At 51.5% G+C, this 19,761-nt stretch overlaps 2 long non-coding RNA genes across 3 annotated transcripts; one reads left to right on the forward strand and one right to left on the reverse strand.

Annotated features, from left to right (window-relative positions):
• Window positions 1-6,934: 6,934 nt before the first annotated feature.
• LOC144615969 (uncharacterized) lies at window positions 6,935-9,478 on the reverse strand. Its single transcript, XR_013554812.2, has 3 exons — window positions 9,351-9,478; window positions 8,523-8,672; window positions 6,935-7,222 (listed from the first exon to the last, which is right to left on the reverse strand). It is a non-coding gene; the product is annotated as an uncharacterized LOC144615969 (long non-coding RNA).
• A 141-nt stretch (window positions 9,479-9,619) lies between these two features.
• Window positions 9,620-13,756, forward strand: LOC132689305 (uncharacterized). 2 transcript variants are annotated; one of them, XR_009614962.3, is made up of 3 exons: window positions 9,620-10,850; window positions 11,122-11,355; window positions 11,506-13,756. It is a non-coding gene; the product is annotated as an uncharacterized LOC132689305 (long non-coding RNA). The 2 variants fall into 2 exon arrangements; XR_009614960.3 differs by having other exon boundaries at window positions 9,620-9,792; window positions 10,787-10,850; window positions 11,122-13,756.
• Window positions 13,757-19,761: the final 6,005 nt, after the last annotated feature.

The raw sequence follows: 19,761 nt of genomic DNA on the forward strand, positions 1-19,761 counted from the left end.
CCAAGAAATACGCATTTCTTCTTGATTCACAGGACATTCGTCTGAGTTCTGGTTGCTGCTCTAGCCACTAACTCTCTCCGTATCATCTTAGGGGAAACAAAGATCCCTCTGAGACTCGGTTTGCACATTTATCAAGTGGAGCTCGTGAGAACACGACGCTTCTGTCCATGTTGATCTGCACCTTGAATCTTCTTGTCGCCCTGGTCCCATCCAGCGGGCGTATCTGGTTTTCGCATTTGTATTTTTCCTGCTTTGCGTGGCCTGACTGCTCTTCACCCTTGCGCGTCTGAGAATGAAGTTCTAAAAAGCAGGCAGCTCATGGAATTGAAGCCTCACATGGGGGCTTGGAGCACAGACGTTACAGCCATCCCCGGGAGGCTCAGGGAGGCGATAAAACTTTCACCGAGGTCTATTGTCTTTTGCCACTTTGAATCAAACCCCAATAAGATACCCTGAATCCTGGCAACATTCTGCCCATTTGGGTCTGTTTTGGATTGTTTTGTAAACAAATATCATTTCAAAGACTCCCAGTCCTCCCATCTCCTATTTTTTTTTGGTGTCCTGATAGCCTTGTAGATGTTGGGTGAATCCCTTCACATAAACACCGGAAAGATTGTTATGAATTTTTCTATTGACAGATGAGGAAACTGCATTTTGGAAGTTCCATCGCTTTCTTGAGGAAGAGATCTCAGCTTGAACGGTCGAGTTCTTTCCGCTTGTCTGGTTTCAGTCAATCCGGAGAGAAAGTGACCATCAAACCCTATGTAGGCCTTTCAGGGGATAGCAGCTCTAGAAGGGTGCTCTGCTTGGTGCTATCAGTGCGAGCCTGGAAAAGTTAAGTGCCTTTTTTATAAATCGAATCCTATTTTAGGGCCTTAAGGGAGCACAGTATATAAAGGAAGCGTCTAGCGAACCCTTTTGTGCAGTGAGGATTTTTTTCCCCTGCAACTTTTTTTTTTAAATTTTTTTTAATATTTATTTATTTATTTATTTTTGAGAGACAGAGTGAGACAAAGTGAGACTGGGGGAGGGGCAGAGAGAGAGGGAGGCACAGGATTGGAAACAGGCTCCAGGCTCTGAGCTGTCAGCACAGAGCCCGACGCGGGGCTCAAACCCACAGACTGTGAGATCATGACCTGAGCCGAAGTCGGCCGCTCAACCGACTGAGCCACCCAGGCGCCCCTCCCCTGCAACTTTAACAATTTCTGCTAATTTAGCTGCTTTCTAGACTGGAACTTTTGTACACTTCATTTTTTTCCTCAGGTGGAGTCCTGCATTTGTCCAGCGTTTGATCCTGATTCTTTATAAAAATAATAGCAGGAATGATGATACAGAGGATTTTGAAGATGCACATAATATGGCCATCGATCACATAAAAACAGTTCATTCGGAAATCATTTGGGTTTTTAGACTTGTAGTCAAGACTATATATGATTTGCTCAAACCTCTCTTTCTAGTCTCATTTTCTACCTTTCTTAACATACCTCATGCTTCAGCCTCCAGCACCTTCCTCCTTTCTAAAGGTCTTATCTTTTGCCCTGAGTCTGTGCTTCCCAGAATTCCTTCCCTTGGAATGTTTCTCATTCTTAACGCCCTGGTCATTCCCCTCCAACCTGGCATGTACAAGAGCACGGGAGCTCTCTCTCTCTCTCTCTGTCTCACACACACACACACACACAACACACACACACACACACACACACACCCCTCACATATACTCCCACACACCGACATGGCCAAACCCTACAGATCTACAGCATCCAATACAACAGCCATCAGCCACATGTAGCTATTTAAGTTAAAATTAGTTAAAATTAAATAAAATGTCAACAGGTGAGTGGATAAGCAAACTATGGTATAAACGTCAATAGAATACTATTTCACCACAAAAAGGAAGGAAAGCCTCCACATGATACAACATGGATGAAGCTTGAAAACATTCTGCTAAGTGAAATATGTCAGACACAAAAGGACAAAAATTGTATGATTTCATTTATATGAAGTACCCAGAAAAGGCAATTCATACAGAGACAGAAATAAAATAGAGGTTACCAGGGGTCAACCTGGGGGCTCGGGGAAGGGGAGTGGGGAATCATGCTTAATTGGTACAACGTTTCCCTTTGGGATGATGACACATTTCTGGAATTGGAGAGTGGTGATCGTTGCACAACATTGCGAACATACTTAATGCCGCTGAATTGTGCACCTTAAAATGGTTAAAGTGGTAATTTTTATGTTTATATGTATTTTACCACAATAAAAATGAAACAAATATTTAAAAAAAAAAAAAGAAAAAACAACTTGTGCCCCCTGGGTGCCTCAGTCGGTTAAGCATCCGACTGCGGCTCAGGTCATGATCTCAGGTTCATGAGTTGGACCCCCACGTCGGACTCCGTGCTGACAGCTCGGAGCCTGGAGCCTCCTTCGGATTCTGTGTCTCCCTCTCTCTCTGCTCCTCCCCAGCTTGCGCCCTGTCTCTCTCTTTCTCTCTCTCAAAAATAAATAAACATTAAAAAAAGGAAAAAACTAAAAAAAAAACCCTAAAAATGATAAAATGGGGCTCCTCGGTCACACTACCCATGCTTCAAATGCTTAACAGTCACAGGAGGCTAATGGCGACCGTACTGTTCAGAGGAGACAGGGAACATTTCCATCATGGCAGAAGGTTCTTGTGGGCCATGCTACTCCAGATCCTTCTAGGCCCCTTTATTTTTTGAAACATTCCTTGAAGACCCAATCCACTGTGATTACTCCTTGGAATTCTTGTAATGATTTGTTGTGACCTCTTTCAAGACTTTGTCAAATCCTTCGTTGCATTTCGCGCAAATACGCAGCCCGCTGATTATTCCCTGACCAAAGTGCAAGCCGGTAGAGGGCAGGGGCCGGGTTTTGGGCAAAGTGTCCCATGTCTGGGTGCGCTGGTCCCACCCCACCCTCCGCGGCCTCCCACAGTGCCTTGCAAGCTAATCAACCCTAACCAAGTAGGTGCCTTTGAATGAACGGAGGCAAGAAGACAGAGGGCTGGACCACAAACCCCTGACGCGATGGCCCTTGCTGGCAATGCAACTCCACCTTATGTATTTCGGGAGCCATTTGGAGATGACATATTTGTCTTCCATGAATAAATTTGTACCACAATTGGTGGGCCATAAATTAGATGTCATCTGCACACTCCTCTGGGAATGAAGGGAGGGTTGTCTGGGAACTTCCGTAAATTGGATAGAAATTTGTCCTGTGTGTGTGTGAAGTCACTTCTCGGCTAGCTATTGAAGGGAACTGCCAAGTCTCTCTTCCAAAAACAAGTGGCAAAGTCACTTTGTTTTCTGTAACACAAATCCATTTGCAACAAATAGAGGCCTCCTCTGCTCATGATCTTGTCATTAAAGCCTCTGGCTTGATGTATTTCTCTATAAAATAAACCCGAGACCGTATTCATAGAGGAAAATGCAAGGACGGGCTTTACCACGTGTGAAAGGGACCCAGTGTAAAAAGAGCTTTCTTTGGCCTCTTGAGTTCGATGATGAGATCTCGTGGCCAGACAACATTTTTTGACTGGTAAGAGCAGAAACGACCGTCTTGAGTTACTGTTTAGTGAATGAGGGCCTTTGTTTCCCACAGAAGAATTAAAAACCTATGGGCCTCCCCCATGCAAACAGGAATACATTTCACACAGCGGTGTTGGGATTAAATGACCGGATCATGAAAAAAGCCAGAACAATGCCCCCTCACGTTTTAATCATTTACCTGGCATTCCAGTTGAGACGGTTTCGCCGAACCTAGAAGGTTAGGTCAAGGGTGACCTTCCCCAAATGCTCTTTCCGTGTGCATCTCTGCTCCGTTCTGTGTGTCTCCAAAGTAAAGGAAAATGGCCCATTTTCTGCTGGTCAGATCTGGAGATGGGAACACTGGAAGCTGGAAGGGGCCTCTGAGTGTCGCCGCTGCGCTGTCCCACAGGTGGGAAGTGAGGCTTGGAGACAAGATGCCCGTCTATGGTCACACGGTCGGTAGCAAAGCTGGGACGGCCATGTCCACGACTGACTCCAGGTCGGCGTTTTTTTCTCCTGTGATAATTGGCCAATTGGACATTTCTGAAACTTCAAATGATCTTCCCCTTCTTTGAAGCGATTCTTGATACACATTGAGAAAGAGGGGCATGCCGTCCATGGCGAGAAATGGACGTAGTAAGACTGAGAGGTAGACAGCAGGACCAGAATCCCCTGGGTTCTCTCCTTATTCTGTCCCCGATCAGCAGGGCGACCTGGAGCCAGGCCCTCATGTCCCTGTGCCCTGTCCCTGCATCCGTGGGAAGGGAGGATGTTGTCAGTGTCATGGGCTTCCTCCTAGAACCAACAGTAGATGGGAAAGTGCTGTAGGGAGTTGCAGCTGCTGAGCAAAGGTAAAGTGTGAAAACTGCTGTTTGGTTCCATGCAAAGCAGGGGGAAATGGGGAAAAGGGTGAAACGGTGCTCCCCGAGCGAACAATGGATTCTTAGGGAGGGAACCACCCCTGGAGGTAGAGGGACAGATGCTGGAACTGAGGTGCTTGGCCAAAGCAGGCAGCAGTGACAGTGTGGCTGTGGTCAGATGTAAATGGGAGAAGGGGAACCAGCTGGGTGGCCGAACGGACGGGTACAGCCGAAGGGCCCTTGATCCCACAAACCAGGTCACTTAAGTTGTCCGTGCCTTGGTTTACTCCTTTGTAAAATGGGCCCACTGATGTGTGCTCTGAGGCAGAACAGGATCGTCTATTTGAAAGCCCTTTGCAAAATGTGGAACAGGGCACAGAGGCCACTGAGCTCACGGGGGAAGGGATCCTAGGATTCTGAGCTTAGCCAGGGAGTGGCTGTCAGTGACGGTGGGTAAGGTGCAGGTTTCAGTTTCCGAATCTTTAAAAAGGGGCCTGGAGCAGCAGTGCCCGCAAGAACCTTCTGCCATGATGGAAATCGTCTTTGTCTCCTCTGAACAATACAGTCGTCCCTGGCGTGGGTAGTGCGACCGAGGAACCCCATTTTATCTTTTTTAAAGTTTTTTTTTTTTTTTAGTTTTTATTTTTTTCTTAATGTTTATTTACTTTTGAGAGAGAGAGAGGGAGACACAACATCCGAAGCAGGCTGCAGGCTCTCAGCTGTCAGCCCAGAGCCTGACGCGGGGCTGGAACTCACGAACCATGAGATCACGACCTGAGCTGAAGTCGGACGCTTAACCGACTGAGCCACTCAGGCACCCCCAGTTTCTGAATCTTTAAATGAAGGTGCATCAAAAGATGATGGAGAAGAGACAACGAAAAAATGACTAAAACGCCATAACTATTGTTTTCCCCTTGCCTTACTACAGAGTGAGGATACACAATAAGGCCCAGACCTTCCCAGTGGTATGTTTGGTGTTATCCAGGGAGGCTTATGGGGCATGCTGGGAGGATCCTTCTGGCAGGATGTATCAGGGAGCACCAGCCACTGTGCTCTTGCTTCCCTTATCACGGCCCAGGGAGCACTGGGACAGTGCTCCCCTCTGTGCAGAACAGCATGAAGGGCGAGGAATGTCAGGGCTGGAAGGCACCTCAAAGGGCATCTAGTTCAACCTCCAGTCTGATGCTTGGCATTCTTCTGTGAATTCCTTGTCAGCTGAAACGTGGATGTCCCTTCCCGAGGTGGTCCATTTCATCTTTGGACCACAAAGACTGCAAGGAAACTTTATTCTGATTTTTGAAAGCTCTCAGGGTCCCAAGAATTGACATATACATTTCCTCATCTAGAATGTTTCCTTATATCCCTACCTTTCCAGTCTCTGTACAACTACTTAAACCATTCATCAATAGCAACGACTCTCAAAGTCCTTATTCCATGCCCCACACTGTCGTCCATGCTTTACAGATATTAGTTTAGGCAATCTTCTCAACAACCCTGGGAGGAGGGCATTGTACTGTTATTATCCCTATGTTACAGAGGAGCACATTGGAGCACAGAGAGGTTAGGCACTTAGCTCAGAGTGACACAGCTATTATACTTTGGAATCAGGATTTGAACATGGGCCAGCCAGGGGTCCTGCACCCTGCTCCCGGGACTTAAAGCTTGTCCTGATCATGCCAGAGGGAGCTGTCTTTTCCCTGGCCATTGCCAAATGGCCCTTAGCACTTTCTACCTTGTGTTAAGCCTCGGTACCTGTGATTTAGCCTCGTTGGGGTCAACCAGGCAGAAGCCCTACAGAAAGCCGGGCCTGGAGAGATAGCGATCAGAATTGTTCGCCCAGCCCCGCGCGCAACATTTGCATCTCAAAGAAGCTTTGTGGTTTTCCACTGATTTCAAAGCTCTAACTACAGGGAAGGGCCCCATGGAATGTGCAATTTCGAGGGTTGACAAGGGGCTCCAGGCTGACCCTGGATCGCCTTCACCTCGGAGACGCGCACACCAAAGAACTCAGCGCCTTTCACCTTCCCTTCAGAGACTGTTGGAGAAACAGTTGTTTGATTTTGTTTTGTTTTTGCCTACAGCTGTTTGATGGCTTTGAGAAGGAAAGTGTCACTCGTGAGGAAATCACGTATTATTACGTCCTGTCCCTGTCGGGGCCAAAAGCCAGGAGAGATGTCTAGTTTCTTCTCTGCAGCCCCATCTCCCGCGAGACTTGTGACTCTAGATGGGACACACCTCAGCACGGCGGTTGTTTTCTGCATCTACCTTTGCTTCTCCCTGGGTGTGCTTACTCAGGTCTCTCTTAAGGAAATCCTACCCTTCCCTGTCACCCCCAAGCCATCCCAGACCCAGTGGCAACAAGCCGAGGCCCCTCCCCCCACACTGAGCTTATGCGCCAGCCAGCACCCTGCCTCAGGGGCCCTCAGGGGGCTGCCTTGGTTTCTCCTTGCATCTTTCCCCGCTGCCTCGCTCCCTGCACACCTCACTGCCAGTGTTCATTTGGGTTGAACCAAATCAAACTAAATCCCATTGAAACAGGTCGAATTTAATCTTTATTCCCGAGCTCGCTCTGTGGTACGACCGTGGGATGGGCAGACGAGGTCACTTCCTCCCTGCAGATTCTAAGCCAACGCATTCTTCCATTCCAAAACGTTCCTCCGCTTGTCCTGGAGGTAGCCAAGGGAGCCACTCGCTCAACTGGGCCAGCGGCTGGGCTTAGGAACTCGAAGTTCTCACTCCACCTGGATCTAGGAAGCCTTTGATAAAGATTTGACACCAGAGAATCTCTGTCCAGCACAAGCCATTTCTCTTCTGTGCCTACAAAGGATAAAGATCTATTTGTCTCTGTGTGTACGTTACAAAAAATGAATGGGGATTTAATTACAGCGGCTCATTTCCTAAAAGGAAGTCTTATTTACGATGCACCATATGTTTTGCCAGTGGCCATACCCCTGAGGGCCGGAGTCTTGTCAGATTTCCTTAGATAAGCGGGGTCAGCTTGCCTGGCCTCTGCCTGGGGACCTGGGAGGACAGGCCCAGGGTTCAAGGAAGTGGGGAGGAAGATGTAGGTGGGCTACAGAGCTCGGACCACCGGAGACCAGCCAGCAACCAGGGGAAGCTGCCCTGGCTTCAGAGGTTGGAACCAGAAGCTCAAACAATTTGTGATGATTAAAAATCGCCTGGCTTTTTTCATCTACTAAAGTGGCTCTTGAGGGGGAGACAGTTTCTCTCTGATCCTTCCTTTTGCGGTTTTAATTCCCTCTCTGCCACTTCTGAGCCAGCGCAGATGGCTTCCTAGGGCTCCCAGAACTTTCCGTCGAGATGCCCTGCCCAGCAGAGGGGCAGCTGGGGAGGGGGTCGGGCTCTGTAACTGTGCTCATTCGTCCTTTGACTATTTCCTATCTTTTACCTTTGGTGGTACCCATAGCTCTAGATGCTGTGAAGCTGAGGGCGGGGTCAGATTTCTCAGCGGTGTTCTGATGCAGTTTCTGGAACCTGCTGTAGCACCCAACTCCATTGAGGAGATTTATTAGTGGGAGACACCTCTGTCCACCCAGTTTTCCCTTTTCCTCCCAAGTGCCCTTCCCCTTTGCCAAATACTGCTTCTCTCCTCTTCTCTCTCCACTCTCTCTCCATCCCTCCCCCCCCCCCGCCCCCCCCCACCGCTGCATTGCCTGGATGTCGGACTCTGGGTGGTTTTCCTTCCAGCTCTAGCATTCACCTGCTGAGATCTTTAAAGTAGATCCCTTCTTTTTTTTTTTTTTTTTTTAATTTTTTTTAATGTTTATTTTTGAGACAGAGAGAGACAGAGCATGAATGGGGGAGGGGCAGAGAGAGGGGGAAGCACAGAATCGGAAGCAGGCTCCAGGCTCTGAGTCATCAGCCCAGAGCCTGACGCCGGGCTCGAACTCACGAACCTTAAGATCGTGACCTGAGCTGAAGTCGGACGCTCAACCGACTGAGCCACCCAGGCGCCCCAAAGTAGATCCCTTCTGAGCTGGGGAGTGGGGAGGCGGACACCATAGTCCCTAAAATGTCCCTTCTAGCTCTCACACAAATCAGGCCAGGTAATGGGTGGTTCTGTCTTTTCTATTACATGGGTCTAGCAGATACCCACCTGCTCTGAAGCAGGAAGGAATCAGGCAAAGCCACCGGAAACCGAGCGGCCTCCCGGGACACTATGGACTTGATGGAAATTCGGACAGGATTGCCTGTCCTTGGACGGTGGTCCTGGAAGGCTCCTGATGCTCCCAGACCTGGGTTTTCACTGGAAAAACAGGGATGGGAACTTTAAAGAGTGACTGACCGCTGGCTGGTGAAGGGGGAAAGTGTCTGCGCAAATCGTGAACACTTAACTCTGCTCAAAAGATGGAGATGACGGGTGCTGACTGCGGACCCCGCCACCACCTCCAGGGTCCTGGGGGCCTCCTGGAAGACAGCAGTTGACTTGTGCATCTCTCTTTGTCAGTGCTCACAAAGGAAGTGCTCGGGCTTGCCTGGAGCACTGCAACCAGAGCCTGCCCTCTGCTTTCCTGAGGGCCCAGACCAGGCCTTTTTCAGACTCCATTTCCAGACTGTGGCTCAACCTTTCAGGCTTCCCTTCACGTGACCTCCAAGGAGGATCGCGGTGGGCTTCGGGGCCCTGTAAGCAGGCGTTCGGATTTCCTGGGACTGCAGGCTCCGTGGGGCTCTCTCAGCTCCCCCTCCCTGAGTAGAAGGTGATTTGTTCCCAGATGCCTTTTGCTAATTAGAAACCCCCTTCAGTTCTCCTGTTATGTAAGAATCCAAGGCACCACGTGACCCTCTGAAAAGCTGGGCTCCTTTTTAAACACGGATTTGTAGCCGGGATCAAATGGTGAGATTTTTGCGTCGCTTTGCAGCGGTGAAGCTGCGATCCCCTTCGCCCTTCCTCCTCACCCTCTCCTGCCTTCTCCCCGGGCCTCACCCTGCGGTCAGTCACTGGTGCCCGGGCCTCCGCTTCTCCGGCTTCTCCGGCAGGGAGGCCCGGGCGGTGTGCGCGTGCAAGGGCGCGTGCATGTGCGTGCGCGCGCGCGCGTGGAGGTGTAAGGGCCGGCCGGAGGGTGGGGGCCCGCGGTGCGAGGCGGCCAGGCCGCATTTCTGGCTGCTCATTGTTCAGGCCCCGTCGCCATGGCGACGGGAGCAGCTGCTCCATTCTGGGCCTTGGCTTGGCTGTGCGGGGCGGCCCGCCCGCCTGTCTGCCCGCCCGTCCGCCTGCCCCGCCGTGGGAGCTGCCAGCAACTCGCCCTCCCGCTGCCCACAGGCCCTGCCAGGCTGGGCGCAAGAAAGCGTGTTTACTAACACCGTCCACACGGCTCCCTGGGCACCGCGGCTCTGCCCAGAAGATGTCAGGCCGAGGGCACCGGGAGGTGGGCCCGGAGCCAGGCTGTCTCCAGCCCGGGGAAAACTGTCCCTGGCCGGCTGCTGCCCTGGCCTGCCGGCGGGGCCTGGCGAGGGGCTCCTGGCCTCCCGGCACAGCCGCGGCACTGGGGGGCTCCAGGCCCCCGGGAGGCCCTCCCTAGGATGCCCTCCTGGCCGCCTCAACATTCCCGGCCTCAGCGCCCTCTCTCCCCTACGTCTCTCAGAAAGGCTGCCTGATGACAGGCCTGCTCGGGGAGGCCTTGTCGCTGCCCTGACTCGTGCAGCCCTTACGTCGGAAGCAGTCGTGGCCACAAATACACAATCACAGAGCTGAAGGTGGCCCGGGAGACGTCTTAGGCGGGTGGTCTCATTGTGCACATGGAGGAAACAAGGAAGACGGGGACAGGGGGATGGGAAGAGGTTCAGTTCTCAGGGCAAGTCATAGACAGCACAGGGGCCCCCTCCCTGTCCGGGGCCGCATGCTGGTAACCACGCTGAACTAGAGGCCCAGCCCACAGGGTTGGCCAGAGCTCCCTGAGGTCCTGAGCCCTTTCTGCCCTTCGTCATCACCCTCCCCTCTCTTTCCCTTGTCCTTCTTCCCTCCTTAAGATCTCTCTAACCTCACTTTCTCTCTGTCCCCATCTACCTCTGCCCCGCCCCTGCTTCTGCTTGTCTAGGGAGACCGGGGCTGCGTGTGCGGGCGCGCGTGTGTTTCCTGCCTTTGGCCGGGGAAGGATGTTCCTCCTCTGAATCTCTCCCTCAGCATCCAGCCCCTGGTGGATGACAAGTTACCCAACTGTTGAGTCTGAAGCGTCAGAGCCAGGGGCCACGTGACCCTGACCTGCATGCACCCCGTTCTTCTCCCCTACCACACCCCTCCCAGGCTTCTCTACTCTGCTAGGAATCTTCTCTGTGTTCTTCTGATGGTCCATGGCCCTCCAGCTAAACACATTTCCCCCAGTGGGTGTCACACTGCCTGATCTCTCGCCATTATTTCCTTAGCGATTCCTGGTGAATGCAACTCTACAGGGTTTGGTCAACTCTCTTCTGTTGCTGCCTTCACTCAGTAAGCATCTGTTAAGTACCTGTCCTGGGGCAGGGACTAGGAATAGGATGTCAGCCAAAGAGGACCCAGACTTCCCAAGGCCACGTTGTCCACCCCCGGCTCAGCTTGCTTCCTGGCCCCATTCTGTCCCTTGCCTGTGCTGAACTCGGGTTTGTCCCTTCAGGCTTTTAAGGCACCCGTGCCACCACCCCACCCCCCATGAGGGGCAGACGCAGGCTCTCGCATTTGCACGCAGGCCAAGGAACGGCGGCAAGGGCGCCTTCTCTTTCAGGGTTTCGTGCCTCAAATCTGATCCGGGCTGTGGACCTCGAGGTTGCCTGTGTCCCGAGGAAAGGGAATCTCCGGCCTCAGCAACTGGATGGGGAGAATAACTTTGGGAGATTTCCAGGTTCCTGCGTGGTCACCTGCGGTCCCCTTGAGGCCAGCCCTGCCGTGCACGGACCTATAGAGCATAAGGCTCTAGGGTGATGCAGAGGGCTCCCCTATGGGCAGACCTGATAAGAGTGTAAGGAAAGGGGTCCAGTCCGTGAGGAACCAGCTACGTTGGCCTGGGAAGTAGTGCTTGTGTGTTGGTAACCATTAGCCCCGTGTCCACTGTCCTCTCTACGCTGGGCGGTACGTCGTCCCCTCCAAGCCTTTCATTCACTCCTCACAGAGACTCTCTGCAGCAGAAGTGACCGACCTGGGTTTGGAGACAGGAAAGTGAGACCCGGTTTCTGAGACCTTCCCAGGGCCACCAGCCGCGGACCAGAAAACTCAGCTCTATTCGACCGAGAAACTCACCTCTCTTTCCCGATTCATCCTCTCCCCCCAGATTTCGGGGTGTCTCTTCTAAACTGCGACCTTCAGAACCAGTTGCCACTGGCGAAGTCAACAAAGGCGTCCTTAATGACTCCACTCCACAACCACCTCAGGCTGCCCCATCCCTTTCTGGCAATCAAGAGCAGCCTCCTGCCTCTAAGCCTCCACGTCGGCCTGTCCCTAGCTCATTTCTCAGGTAACTGCTAGGAGAAGAATCCTAAAAGGCACATTGCTGAGAAATGAAATGGAAGGAAATAATAATGTAAAGAAAGATGAAGGCATGAAAGATAATAGCGACCCAGCATGTTTGATGTGACCCCCACTTACGGGAAATCATATAGGTGAGCACATCTATGTCTAAGAACATTGAGATGCATGGAGAGAGACAGAGACAGACGGAGACAGAGATTTAGGCTTATGTCTCGTCAATGGATGCCATTGATGTGTAGTCAGGCACTAAGTTCACCTGAGGAACAAGCCAAACATGATTCTTTTCCAGTTGCGAGTCAACAACCTCCCCCGTGTTGGTGGTGGGGGTGTGTGTGTGCATGCGTGCGTGTGTGTGCACGCACATGTGTGGTAAACGTCGGAGTAAAAGAGAAAGCCACGGAAGGATCTATTCCAGGCTGTTAACAGCAGTGATCCAGGGTTGGGGGAAGAACGGAGGGAGAGTCGGAGACAAAAGACTGGCTTTTTCTAATTTATCTTTATATCATTTCACTTGTTACAACACACACACACACATATACACACACGTTACTTCAGCAACTTAAAGCTAACTAAATTTTTCAAAGACCCAAATCTGATTATGTCTCTTGTTACTTAATATCCTTCAATAGCTCCCCATTGCTCCTGGGATATCATCCAGATTTGACATGGTTGGCAGGGCCTTTCATAATCTGCCTCCTGTCTGCTTCTGCCTCCTCACGCCTCGCCATGCCAGGTCACAGTCTGGGCTCCAGCCAAACTGAATTCCACTCAGTGTCTTTGCTTGGCCTCCGGCTTCACATCACCATTTCCTGCACCTAGAAGCCTCTCTCACATTTCCCGCCTCGCTCCCCTCCCTGTGCGTGTCACAGAAGGGCGTCGTGGCCATGCTGTGTTCACCGAGGGGCCACTTTCCCAGGGTGTGGGGAGGAGAGGTAGTTAGGGACGATGTCTGACAAGAGGTTTCAACGGCACTGGGACTTGTTCTGTTTCTTGCTAGAGAGACCGACCCGCTGGAGAATGGTGGTGGAGGAGGCTTGTGCTTTGACATGCTTGGCCTCCCAGATCTCCTTACCAAGGGCCCGTGCCCTCTGTTCCCTTCTGAGTGCGCAGGACCATTTCAGAGTCCCACCGCTGGGTGAACCCAGGGTCAAGACAGGCAGTGTCTCTGGCTTCTGACACTGGTGACTTCAATGTAAGGCGACTGTTAGTGTTTGGAAATACGAGCCAAAGACAAGTTGAAAAAGACCCCAAATACCCGCAAGGAGGAAAGCTTTGTAAGGACTTGGGCAGATGGCCCCAGGAGAGAAGAGTCAGGGGCATTTTGGTGTTTTCTGATTGAAGATGTGAGAAGGCTTCCCCAAGAGAAATCACACTCCCCCAGAAGACAGGATTCAGAGTCCTCTGGTCTTTGGCTGGTGACCTTAGACAAGCTGTTGCCCTCTCTGAATCCGAGTCTCCTCCTCTGTGTATTCTTTAAAAGTGCTTCCGTCTCTTAAATTGTTAGAATCTCTTTCCTAGAACTCACAATTCATCCCCATTGTGACTGAAATGCCAGAGTCATAAGTGTAACATTTTCAGTAGAAAAAGATTAAATTAAAACTAATACTTCGCACTTTGGTGCACAAACCAAAATGATCAACAGAATAACACAGCTTGACAGCAAAACCCATAATTTAAACAAAGATGTGTGAAATCAAGAAATGCCGAGCTGACCTTACCCAATTCTGTGTGTGTGCGTTTTTAAAGCACTGGTTTTTATATATTTTAGCTGCTATTATTTGAACCAAGCTGGCATCATGTGTAGAATTGGGAGTTATTGTAGTCAGTGTATAAACTGAAAGAAATCAGCCCAGGGGACCCAGCTTTCATGCTTATTTATGGGAAAATGCTGTTTAACTAACCTTGAAGTAAAATCTTCTGAAAAAAAAAAATCTTTCTTGTGCCTTGCAAAGACTTTCTCCTGAAACACAAAAGGAAAGAAAATGGGATTTAAAAAAAAAAAAAAAAATCAAAATAAGTTTATGTGCAAAGAATCATTTTCTTCCCTGTTAATTGGGTATATATGTGAACTTGAAATTATAAAGAGGCCATGTTTAGTAAAGTAGCTGGGGAGGGGCGGGGGGGTCAGGGAGATCCCTGACAGCCTAATTCTTGTGCCCAGGAAGACTTTGGGAGGGATCCTTCCAGGAAAGTTCACCAAGGACTTTTCTTTCTTTCTTTCTTTCTTTCTTTCTTTCTTTCTTTCTTTCTTGCTTTCTTTCTTTCCTTTTTGGAGGCTAGGGAGCGTCTCAATGCACTCACACTACCGGTTGAGCCACATTCTCCAGAGTCTCTTATACCAACAACTGATTCCAGCAGGTTCTCCAGCTTCATGCTAGTAGCAACAAGAGTTTGTGAACTGGAAAGGGACTTAGAAATAGCCTGAGCCTTAATTTACAAGAGAGGAAACAAAGCCCAGAGAAGAGAGGGAAATGCCGAAGGAAGAGACCCAGGGAACCCACACTGAACATCAGGCTCTCCTCGACTTCACGCAGAGGACGGTAAACTCCAGGCTCGACGGGGGCTCCGGCTGGGGAAGATTTCCTGTCACCTTCCACTGGGAAGAGGGCTTCGGTGTCGCTGTGTCGTGATGAGGCCCAAGGTTTTCCGTGGAGGCCGCAGGCCGGAGGGATGGGAGGGGAGACCCTGGGTGGGAAACGCTGTGCAGAGCAAGGGTCAGAGTTCACATCTTCTGACTCCCAGCCCCGTGGACCCTGCTGTCTTGCCTTCGACACCATGCCTGTGATTTATAGGTGAGGACCTGTTCAACCCCCTTGAGAAAGCTGGTGGGGGAAGACCCCATCCTCTGTGTCCACGTGGTAAACGGATGCTTCTCTGGCCCTGTGAACAGAAAGGTGAGGCCACGATGGGATCCGAGCCGTGGTCAGCGGCTTGTCCCCAGGGCCCCCAGCGTGCCCAGACCTGCACCAAGCCTTCAGAAGATTCAAAGCCCCTTAAGACAAAATGCGGGATCTTGAGGATCTTTGGTTCCCTGGACCCATTATTTCTTACAACACACCGTCTTGGGAGACGGAAAGAGACGATAGAAGGGGCCCGTGGTTTGGCTCTGGGTGACTTGGGTGAGCTCCTCAACCCTTGCGGTCCCCGGTTCTGCATCCGGGAAACGCAGGGAGGAGGGTCTTCCTCAGGGGGCTGTTGAGAGGTGGATGGAACCAGGCAGTGTGTGTGAAGCAGCAAGCCCTGGCCTGGCGTCTGTGTGCCCCTGGCGCCCCCACCCGCACTGTAGTCCCGCTGGGTCTTACTGTCCGCTCCCGATCTCGCCTCTTCCCCTGACTCGGGGGCCACACCTGGCCGCTGAAGCCTAGGATACCGCTCAAAGGCCCCTACTGGGGGGAGACTCGATGCAGCCTTTCTTTCAAAGGGAACCACGGCGTCCACCAGGCCTTCGCGTGGCTCAGGTGCTGTGCCTCGCTGGCCTCTGCCTTGCTCAGCAGCGAAAAGGAAGTGGCCATAAGTTTGAATGGTGGTTTTTTCACTTCACGACGAGGGGACCATGGCCCACTTGCTTCCACACCTCCTGCGTCTTGCTCCTTTACAAAGGGAGGAGACCACGGATGACATCTCGAGGCTGTTCTGGAAATTAGGACACAATCCTACGTGAAACGGCACAGCGCCTGGCTCGTGGCATTCGCTCGCCGCGCGGTGAACCGTCGTTATACTTGTTAGATCGCAGGCACGCGGAGCGGTGAGCCTGTGTCCCACTTGCTTCTCTCTTAGCCTGTGTTGGGTGTGGAGTTAGCGCTTAGCACAGCAGGTTGGATGGAGGGCGGATGGTGGCTTGGAGGGGAGCCAGGCCCTGGAGTTGGCAGTGTCCAGGAGAGAGACCCAACCTCAGCATCAGCCACGGCCGTGGGATTAGCCTGACCCCTGTGTGAGTCGTAGCCCTGACACCCACCCACCGTGCGATGTTAGGCGGTTCAACACGTCCCAGGTTTTTGTCGACCTGCAACGGAGCTCATCATACCGGCTTCAGTTGTGAGACACCGATCCCTCGGCAGGGACCACTGAGCAGCATCTTGGGTGCGGAGAGTGAGGGTGGTGGTATTTGAGGCTTCTGCAGGGAGATTCCAGTCCGGGTCTGCGTGAGGGCAGAGCCGTCCTGAGACGCAGGGGGCAGGTGACGCGCCGGGCTCTGTGCGGCACGTTTCCTCCGCCATTTGGCGTGAGGGACACGAATACAGTTGTCCCTGCACAACTGTAACCAACAATCTGCTGATTGTCTTTTAGGCACCCCCGCCATGCGACAGGTGGTCCTCTACTGCAGTGGCAGGACTGTGGGAGTCAGAATAAACCCGAGGTGCCCCAGGGCCCAGGCTGGAGAAGGGACAGAAGCCAGTGGAAATGATTGCAACAGGAGTTGTGACGACCTTGCTTACAGAAAAAGCTGACCATTGAAAACTGGGGACCACCTGACAGAGAGAGGATAATATTCCCTTAGGCCTCAATCCCCCTTCTCTAAAATTTAGGGATTAGGCTGGTTCGAGGCCGAAGGCTTTTCTAGATCCACCATACTAAGATTTGAAGACAGATGCCCCTCTGCACTGGCCAGTTGGCTTTTTAAGACTTTGGCCAAAAGATCTCTTGTTAATAGTGTTTCCGAAGCTCCCTGTACACCTGACCATGTCACTCCTGGGCTTAGAACCCTTATGGCTTCTGTTGCCTTATAGCTTCTGTTGCCCACAACATAACCTCCACTCCTTGGACCGGGCTTTTAGGCCCCCCGTGCTCTGGCCTATGCTTCCCTCCCCTTTGTGCCAGCACTCCCAGAGCATGCTGGGATGCTTGATCGTCTGTGCCTCCCCGAGCTCATGCTATTCCTATGACCTCAAATGCCCTTCCTGTGTTTTTCTCCTGACTCAGCTCAGCAGTGGACTCCCCAGGAAGCATTCAGGGATGTCTTCTCCCTTCCCCGGCTCTGGGAGGTCCTTCACCGTGTCCCCCCCCACGCAGACCTCAGGCAGGTGCTTATCACACTGTTTTGGAATGAAAGGTTTTAAGGCCTGTCTTTCCTATTAACCAGTGAGCTTCTGAGGACCCCTCCTCACTGTCACAGAAGCAGGAAGAAAGAAGTGAGAGAAGTCGAGAAAGATTGGGGGTGGGCACAGTTAGGAGGGGACAAGGAAGACAGAGGCCCTGAGGGCAAGGAAGGGAGGGAGGGAAGGAGGCCAGGAAAGGAAGAAACAAAGGGTCTGGGGAGGGAGCAGTCAGTGACTTCACTTTTCTGGGCCTCACTTTCACATCTTTAAGATGGGTATGGAAACGTCCCTGCCCAACAGCCTCCTAGTTAGGACCAAAAAGAGAGTCAAGAGAAAGCATTAAGCCATCTGAGAATAATCTCGGGGATACTGTCAATTAGTACGAACGAAAGAAATTCCCCAGTGTGTACCACGGTGACAGCTTCTTTGGTGGTTCTTGAGACAATTCGAGGCCAAGTATGTAACATCCCCAGCATCCTGCCTGCCTGTAATAGGTCCTCAACAGGAAGTGGTTATATTATTTCAGTGATTATTAGTATTGACCTTTTGAAGGCATGTCTACCAGGAAAATCTGACTTTTAAAAAATATTTTTAATGTTTATTTATTTACTTTTGAGAGGGAGAGAGAAAGCCGGCATGAGTGGGGGCAGAGCAGAGAGAGAGGGAAGATACAGAACCTGAAGCAGACCCCAGGCTCTGAGCTGTCAGTACAGAGCCCGAGGCAGGGATCGAACTCACAGACCACAAGATCATGACCTGAGCTGAAGTCGGACACTCAACCGACTGAGCCACCCAGGCGGTCCAGGAAAATCTGACTTCTAGCCTTGGCCCAAGTTTGTGAAAATCTGACCTTCCTTTCTGCAGACCTCTCTGGGGTGTCAGACCCTGAGCTAGGCCTTGGGGACACAAAGTTCAAGAGAACACTGTCTTTGCCGTCATGAATTTATGTGCAGTGAAATCACAGCGTCAGGAAATGCCAGAGCGTTTGGGGCCCTAGAGTCACCTGGCTCGACCGTCTCCTTCTCCAGGTAGAGTGGGTTGAACTCCAGAGAGAAGCAGCCAAGGGCCCCTCCGCCCAAGGTCGCACCTTCCCTGACGGCAGAGCCAGAAGGCAGCTCATTTCTGAGCGATAGTGTCCAACTCGCTCTGCCAAAATATGGGGAGTAACAGCAAAGGTCGACGACCCAGGCAGAGGACACATGTGACCACCGTGCCCAGGGGCGGAGAAAGGAGGAATTTCCCCATTGGTCTTCTAAGTCATTTCTGAGCTGCTTTTCGGAATCAGGCATGCGTTTCAGTTTGGTCCTCATGGTGCTTGGCTTTTGCCATCAACAATGGCACAATTTGTGCAAATTAACTAAAACACACTAAAGTTGCAGCAAGCTCTAAGGATCGCCTGGAAAGCATTCCGTGTCGTAATGCGTAGTCATTACTCATAATACGTTCAAAATGCGCTCCTTGGAACCCCAGCTTGAAATACCCAGAGATCAATTTTCAATAGGCTGGCAAATAGACGACTTTAAACATTATTCATAGAAACGGTGTTTATTTAATCTTTAATGCCACCTAATGCATTTCGGTCAAAGTTATCAGTTCATGTTCAGGCTTTATTGCGTGGAAAATGGATGTGCTATTAATAAGTCAATACAAATACAAATATGGTTTCAATTGGAAATCATTAGGTTGCATTAAGTGGCAAATGAAATCCATAGGAAGGATTTGTTTTATTTTGTTTGTAAGGAGGGAAAGGAGCCCTGAGAGGCATTTCTCCGCTCGGTAATGAGGAGGAATGATTGGTTTCCGTAGAGTGGTGGATTACAGTGGAGGCCCTCGCTCTATGCTCAGGTTGGAAACCGAGGAGGTGCCTTTCCCTGCACAGCTGTTGGCTGCTGTGGGCCCAGCCCGAACGCAGCTTGCTTTGGAGATTCAGCAGGAGTCACCCAGGATGGGGTGGCAGCGGGGGGGGGGGGAGGGGCAGAGCAGAAACCCCTTCCCCTCCCCAGCGCTGGCCCTGGTGGACCTCAGCCCCCTCCTGCAGTCGGGCCAGCGCTGTGGGGCCTCTGACCTGGGCTCTTCTACTCTCCTGGCTCACCACAGCCCCTGTGAAAGAGCCTGCACACGTCTTTACCTGATTAGAAGCTCATTATGAGCGCACAACAGCCCTCGGTGACCAAAAGCAGGGCCTTTGTTGAAGAGGAGATTCCTGGGTGAATGCAGTGGCGCGAGTGACCCTCAGGCCTTTTTAGTGAGATGGGAGCGGAATTTGAAGCTGAATAGATCTAAGATTCAGGCTCTGGTCCCTCCATCCATTATTCCCGTGACCTGGGGAAAGGGACCGGGGTGGTCTGCTCTTCGGCAGAGTCCGGGCCACTCTGTGAGGTGACGTGTGCCAGCTTCTGGGCCCGGAGCAGGGCCCCACCCACATTCTCGTCCTCTTCCCACCCGGGGAAACTCTGCTTCTGTGTGTGTGTGTGTGTGTGTGTGTGTGTGTGTGTGTGTGTTTTCTTCCTGAATCTCGTCCTTTGTCTCACTCCAGTGCAAGGAACGTTTAGGACGGAACCAAAATAGACAGAGAGACATTCGGTGCTGCCCTAGTAGTTTTGATGAATGATGTCTATGTTGAACTTGTCGAATGCCATGGTGACGATGTCTCTCCTGAACTCGGTGGCGAATCTGCTCTTCCCTCTTGGTGCCAGGGAAGCCGCCAGACCCACAGGAGCCCCATCGCTGGGAATCCCTGGATTGTTTCTGTGTTTCAGCGAGCGGGTCAGCTCGGACCAGAGGTCCCCCCTCTGGCCACCAGGTGCTCTCCGTAGTTTCCCAGCTGTGAAAATGAGCATGTTGGATGGCCAGTTGGGCTCTAG

This window comes from Panthera onca, chromosome A3 (assembly GCF_046562875.1).
Source record: "Panthera onca isolate mPanOnc1 chromosome A3, mPanOnc1 haplotype 2, whole genome shotgun sequence".
NCBI lineage: Eukaryota > Metazoa > Chordata > Mammalia > Carnivora > Felidae > Panthera > Panthera onca.